Source organism: Podarcis filfolensis (genome assembly GCF_964270895.1).
Source record: "Podarcis filfolensis genome assembly, chromosome: 4".
NCBI classification, from domain to species: domain Eukaryota; kingdom Metazoa; phylum Chordata; class Lepidosauria; order Squamata; family Lacertidae; genus Podarcis; species Podarcis filfolensis.
Window position 1 is genome coordinate 59,638,593 of NC_139607.1, and position 7,446 is coordinate 59,646,038.

A 7,446-nucleotide genomic window follows, 5' to 3' on the forward strand; every position below is an offset into this window, starting at 1 on the left:
TTTGTCTCCTTCACACCTCAAGATGGAGAGGTCCAGCTGGCTGATGGAAGGACTTTGCAAGCTACAGGAGTTGGGACTGTGAAACTTGAAAGTCTGCATACTACCATTAGTAATGTTCTTTTTGTTCCAGGAGCTGTGGACAATTTGATAAGTGTACCACAGCTGACTGGGCGTGGTTTTGAGGTTTCCTTCAAGAGGACTGTCTGTATCATCAGAAAAGGCAAAGAGGACTTTTTGCATGCGAAGTTGTTGGATGGTTTGTTCTGTCTAACTTATGATGATGTTGCTGTGTCTAATGCTGATACTTGTTGTGTTGCACAAACTAACAAGGTTCTTCATGCAGGATGCATTCACGATGCACATAGAAGGTTTTGTCACCTCTCTTGGCAAGCGCTAGCCAAGATGCCTGAGTTGGTTGAAGGTTTGGACATCAAACCTTGTAAATTTCACATGAAGTGTGTATCTTGTGCAGAGAACAAGGTGAAGGTTGCTCCAAAAGGCAAGGAGTCTAGCAGGCAGGCTTCCAAACCCTACCAGCTAGTTCACGCAGACCTGGTAGGTCCTCTAGCGCCCTCTTTGGGAGGAGCAAGGTACTTCATGGTTCTAATTGATTCTTTTTCCAGGTACATTCATGTGTTTGTGCTCGAGCAGAAATCGCAAGCATTTCCTAGGTTCAAAGCATTCTGTGCTTGGTTGGAGAATGCTCATGGTAAACGTATTGGCTGTCTGTTTACTGATCGGGGCGGGGAGTTCACTTCTCAGCAGTTTGAAGCTTTCCTGACTGAGAAGGGAATCCAGCATGACTTGTCAACGCCTAGATCGCCATGGATGAATGGGCTTGCGGAGAGAGCAAATCAAACGTTGCTGCAAGGGATAAAAACCTTGTTGCATGATGCCAACCTCCCTGAGAAGTTTTGGGGGGAGGCTCTCTCGAATTTTGTTTACAGTTTTAATCGCAGACTGTCATCACCTATTGGCTGCACTCCCTATGAGAAAATGTTTGGTAAGAAACCTAACACCAAGCATTTGAGAATCTTTGGTTCTGACATGTGGGTACACACCCCACAAAGCAACAAGCTTGGGAAGCGTGGGGCACATGGTTTGTTCATGGGGTACGATAAAGGTGCATACAGAGTATGGATGACTAACTCTAAATCCATAAAGTTCACAAGGAGTGTTGAGTACAATCCTAAGTGGGGGGGAAATGTGGGAATTTTCCAGAGTTACCCAGAGGAGGATGAAGGTGATGTGAAGAAAGCAGATCATGCTGAGAAAGCTGAGGAAACTGAGGATGATGATGATGATGATGATGATGATGATGATCAGAGTTCGGATTCCAGTTCAGTGGGCGGCGCTGCTGCTGCTGTCAGTGACAGTGATGACACAGCAGACTACAAGAGCGCAAAGGCCTCAGTCAGACCATCTGATGCGTCTGACAATGAACTGGAAGAACCACTGTTCACCATTGGTCACTTTTCTCCTAAGAAGGAGGAGATGAGTCCAGAAGACTTGCGTCTGGTTCGCAGGTCTGAAAGGGCGACCAAAGGCAAACCTCCAAAGAGATTTGCTGATGAGTTTGCTAAGACAGCAACTGCTGTTCTTAGTAGCTCAGAGAAGGTGTGGGAACCTTCAAGCTTCAAAGAGGTCCAGGAGTTAACCTCTAAAGATGCTGAGCCTTGGCTTAATGCCATGAAGGCTGAAGTTGATTCCTTGAATAGGAACCAAACTTGGGAGCTGGTACCGGTAGTCCCAGGGATGAGACTGGTTGGCAGCAAATGGGTCTTCAAGGCCAAGAAAGACCAGAATGGCAAGGTTGTCAGACACAAAGCCAGATTGGTTGCCAGAGGTTTTTCACAGGTACCAGGGCAGGATTACCACGAGACCTACTCACCCACGGTCAAATATGAGAGCATTCGGCTGATGCTCAAGATCGCTGCGGAGGAGAAACTGCATGTTTCCCATCATGACATAAATACAGCTTTTTTGTACGGGATTTTGGGGGAGGAGCTATACATGCTTCCACCTGACGGGATGCAGATACAGAAGGGAATGGTCTGTAAACTGCGGAAATCCTTATATGGTCTCAAGCAGAGTGCCAGGTGTTGGAACACAAAACTCACTGAAACGTTGCTTTCTCTAGGTTTTCACCAGGGCAAAGCTGATCCGTGTGTGTTTGTCAAGGAGGAGGGGCAAAACAAACTGTATTGTTTATGTTTTGTTGATGATCTTCTGATGTTTTGGAAGAATCAGGCTTTCTACCAAAGCACCCTAGCTCAGCTGAAGGAGCACTTTGACATGAAGGATCTTGGTGAGGTATCCAACTATCTTTCTCTGCAGGTGGAGAGGGACCAAGCAGGTAATTTTCTGGTACACCAAACACAGAAAATTGCTGATGTATTAACCAGGTTGAATTTGGTTGATGCAAACCCAGCAGACACACCGATGGTGACAGGTTACCAGGTAGACAGTATTGCTGAAGCGTTTTCTGACACAACGCTGTACAGATGCATTCTAGGCAAGTTGAATTTCATTGCTAGATGTTCAAGACCTGACATTGCTGTAAGCACTAACCTGCTTAGCAGACATGCTAACAATCCTACTGTTCAGGATTGGAAAGCTCTGAAGCGCATAGCCCGGTATTTGAAAGGGACTATGCACTACAGGCTGAGGTTCACCAGTCAGAAGAATGGAGGTCTTGAAATCTTTGCAGATGCTAGTTTTGGAAGTGACACCACGGATGGTACAAGCACTTCTGGAGTATGCTACATGTACAACCACTGCCTGTTTGACTGGTTGTGCAAAAAGCAGACAACAGTTAGCCTAAGTTCCTGTGAAGCAGAACTCAATGCTCTGTCATTTTCACTCATGGATTGTGAATGGTTGATGCAACTGTTTAAGGACATTGGGGTTTCTGTGAAATGTCCTATACAAGTGTATCAAGACAATAGATCTTGTTTGGCTTTGCTGAACTCGGAGAGTTGCAAGCAAAGGACCAAGTACTTGCAGATTAAGCTACATCGTGCAAGAGAGTGTATTCAGAAAGGACTCATTCAGGTGTCCTACATGCCAGGAAATGAAATTCCTGCTGATCTGTTGTCTAAGGTTGTTAACAGAGAACAACTAAAGGTTTATGTACAAAGGTTGCAATTGGGTTGAACCACAGGTACTACAGGTTACACGGAAAGGGGGAGGATGTTAGGATATTTCCGTTCCACCTTAAAAGGGAGCAGGATGTTTTGTATAACAGCCTGCGTATTTCCTGTTCACAGGATGTTTATGTCTTCTGTTCCTTTCGTTTTCTCTCGTTCTTGCCTGAGCAGTCGGAGCAGACGGTCATGTTTTCTTTGTTCTGACCAACGCCAAATAAACTGTAAATATGCATGTTCTGCTCTCATGCTGTGCAACTTCTTGCTGTGTGATTTCTGCTGTTAAGAGTGTGCACTAAGCCAGAGGCTTAGTGTCGCTAAATTGCTGATACTGCGTGACTACGGGAGGTCGATGGATCGTCCGGCACCGAGCTTGGGGGCTCAGATGGACTTTATCTCCCTGGCAGTATCCCAACAGAAACAAGCTGTATCAGCAAGGCATCAATATAGCTTGTTCCTCCCTCTGCATCTTTAAACTGCTCAACTGAGGAGTGTGCAGCTGCCCTTGCCTTAGTCAAGCAGTTAAAGAGCCCCCAGCCCAGCGCTGGATCCCATAAGCCGGTGGCAGGGTGGGGGCTCTCTGAAACTGCTCAGCTGAGGGGAGTGCAGTTGTCGCTCCCCGCAGTGAGCAATTAAAGGAACCCTGATGCTCACGCGAGAGCACCAGGACTGTCTCAGCTGGGAGAAGGGAAACCTTCTCTCCCCCCAGCTGAGCAGCACAAGCAAGCTGCATTGTCCCAGCCTGCTAGCCTGGGTGAAACCACCTCAGCTCTCAATGCAAAAGCTGGGGCAGTTTCTGTTCAGTTTCTGTTAATTGGTTCTCATGGGAAACTTACAGATTCTGGCTTCACACAATTAACTCAAGGCCGTGTCAATTTACTCTTGGCAGAAAGCCAAGGTCAGCTTGACCTAGAAATTACTTACTCTGATTGGTTAACGACCAGCACTCAACTCTGTTATCTAGGGATTGCTAGCACAGTTTGGTGTGTTAGGGGTGTGTTAGGAGCAGGAGTGCTGTGTATGGTTTAAGAGAGAGAGAGAAAGAAAGGATTTATTTTGCTTTGTTTTGTATGCAGAAACTCTGCTGCTTTTATTTTTCCTTTTAATAAATCCTGTAAATAGTTATTCTGAGTCTAGCTGACTAGTCATTTCCACCTCAACTAGCTTCTTCGCTGTGCAGGAAAACTCTGCTACGTTTGGGCTAAAGCCATTAGAGCTATGCCTGACACTTCAAAGTTCCATGAGGTTATGGGCATTGTGCTGCCAGCCTGAGTTGTGGTGGTGTCAGCATCAACGGCGTTGGTTCCAGTAGTTCCAGAAGTTGTTGTTCCTGTTGGTGCAGCAGATGGACACTGGCTGGTTCCTGACTGTTGTGAGCTGATGACGCAGTGGACACAAGGACAACAGCTGCAGCGTGTGAGTGCTGGGTGCTGTGGTTCCTGTTTTCTCTCTCGGTGGTCGTGAGTAGCTGGTTCCGGGTTCCAGGGACATCGCTCTCAAGATGGCCTCACAACCAGTTCAGATGGCTTTTGAGCGTCTGAATGACTCCAATTACTTGCTGTGGTCGGAACGCATGCAGGCAGTGCTGCAGAGGGATCGTCTCTGGCAAGTGGTGAGTAAGTTTCCTGCGAAGCCTGATGATGAAGACCTCGATAAAGACCAAAGAGCAAGGGCCACAATTGTCTTGGGGCTGGAAGATTCCCAGTTGCCGTATGTGAGGGGAATCAAGACAGCTAGAGGTGTGTGGCAAGCACTTAAAGAACTCCATGTGCGTGAGACAGCGGTTTCCAAGCTGTTCATTCGCAAGGCATTGTACAAGGCAATGTTACAGCCTGGGGTTACAATGCAGGAACACCTACACAGTTTACAGTTAAAGTTTGCTGCGCTACAGGAAAGAGACTGTGCATTAGACCAGCAGGAGAAGGTGGCTATTATTTTGAGTTCTCTCCCGGAAAGCTGGGATAATTTAGTTTTGTCTCTAGAAGGCATACAGGAGCGTGATTTATCAGTCAGTTACGTTACTGGGCGTTTGATTGAAGAATGGCAGAAGAGGCAAGAAAGGTCGTTTGCTGCAGAGGCTTCTACAGGCGGGCGGTTTGAAAGGAGTTCTCATGCCGTGCCAGAGGTGAAGCAAGAGCAGCGTACCGGTGAGGAGTCTGCGTTTGCTGTTAGGCGTTGTTTCCGATGTGGGTCTTCAGCGCATCTAAAACGACAATGTCCTGAGTTGGTCAAGTCTCAGTTGCCGGTGCAGGAGCAGAGACGAGATCAGCAGCAGCAGCAGCAGCAGCAGCGGAAAAAGAAGTTCTTCAAACAAAAACAGTCGGCTCAGCTGGTGACCGCCGAGGTCAAGATTGCTGATGAGAAACAAGCTGTCTGGGTGGTCGATTCGGGAGCGTCTCGGCACATCGTAAATTCAGATGAATTGTTTGTTTCCAAGAACTCAGCACAGCGCAGCCAGGTGGCTCTAGCAGACGGAAGTACTTCCGAAGTGATTTCGGGGGGTGCAGTTTTTGTTCCTTGTCTTCGTGAATGCCTGCAAAATGTACTTTGTGTGCCTTCATTAAGGAGCAATCTGATGTCTGTAGATTGTTTGCTAAAAGCTGGGTTTAAAGTGTATTTTGAAGGAGACAGTTGCATTATTAAGAAGGCTGGTGAGATTTTAGGCACTGCTAAGTCAGAGGGAGGCTTGTTTTGGCTTAAAGCAGGATCTCAAGTTGCAGCAGTAGTCAGTAAATCTCAGCCTGCAGTGAATAACAAAGCTATACATGACAACTGTGTGCACTTATTGCATAGGAAAATGGGGCATGCTGGCTGGAAAAGTATACTAAAAATGTCTGAATTGGCTGATGGGGGTAATTTAAAGAGTTGTAACAAGTACCTTGATTGTAATGTTTGTAAAAAGGTTAAAACCCACAGAGTCTCTTACCCCAGAAGTGACAGAGTTAGTGAGTCACCGCTACAGCTGGTTCACATGGACGTAATTGGTCCGTTTGCTGTAAGCAGGGGTGGATCGCGTTTTTCATTAACAATTGTGGATGACGCCACGCGTTACTCTTGGGTTTATCCCATGAAGAATAAGGGTGACGTGTTCACTAAGTTTAAAGGCTGGGTGGCATCTGTGGAAAGATTTCTGTCCATTAAACTCAGAAGGATTCAGACGGACAGAGGTGGCGAATTTATGTCAAATGCTTTTAGAGATTGGTTACAAAAGCGTGGCATTGGGCATAGAAAAACGAACGCTTTTTCCCCAGAGGAGAATGGCGTTGCAGAGCGAAAAAACAGATCTTTACAAGACATGATGTTTGCCATGCTTGATGATGCTGATTTGCCCATGTCTTATTGGGGGGAGAGCATGCTCACCGCGTGTTATCTCCAAAATAGGCTCTTTCATCAAACAATAGGTACAACTCCATACTTTAAATTGTTTCAGAAAAAACCCAAAATTGACCATTTGCATGTGTTTGGATCAAAAGCCTGGGTATTAATTCCAAAACAAATGAGAAAGAAGGGAGACCCTAAGACCAAACAGTTAGTGTTTGTAGGTTACCAGGAGCTGGGAAAAGGTTTCCGCTTTGCTGAAGGGACAAATGGCATTGTGATCTCCAGGAATGCCACTTTTTGTGAACATAGTGGCTGGGAGAGACTACATGCCAATACTGAGGTTTGGTTTGAACCTTCCCAGGAGCTTCATGACTCTGAAGGTAAACATAGAGAATCAGAGTCTGAGGGGGAGGAAAGTTCAGATAAGAGCTCTCAAGAAAGTGGAATTAGCCAGAGACCAGTTGCTAAGCAACAAAAGAGAGGTCGTAGTTCTGAGGAGGAAAGTGGGTCAGAAGAAAAATTTTCTCCCAGAAGATCTAAAAGACAAAACAAAGGAGTGCCTCCGGTGCGTTTTTCTCCAGATACTGCAAATGTGTTTAGTGTAATTGCAGAGCCCAAGAGTTTTCAGGAGGTGTTAAAGTTACCAAAAGAGGAGGCAGAGCTCTGGAAACAGGCAATGGAGGAAGAGATGTCCTCTCTGAATGAGCACAAGGTTTTTACACCAGTAGCAGCGCCTGAGGGGGCAAAGATTGTAGGCTGCAGGTGGGTGTACAAACTTAAACCTCTGGTGACAGGAGAGTACAAATACAAAGCTCGTTTAGTGGCTCAAGGATACTCTCAGAGGCCCGGTTAGGACATATCTAGGGTTGGAAGTGTGCTGGGCCCAAGATGGCAGCTGCCTAATTAGTCAGCAGAACAAAGTTAAACAACTACTGACTACATACAGGATGCAGGATTGCAAAGGGGCAGTGGTGCCTAT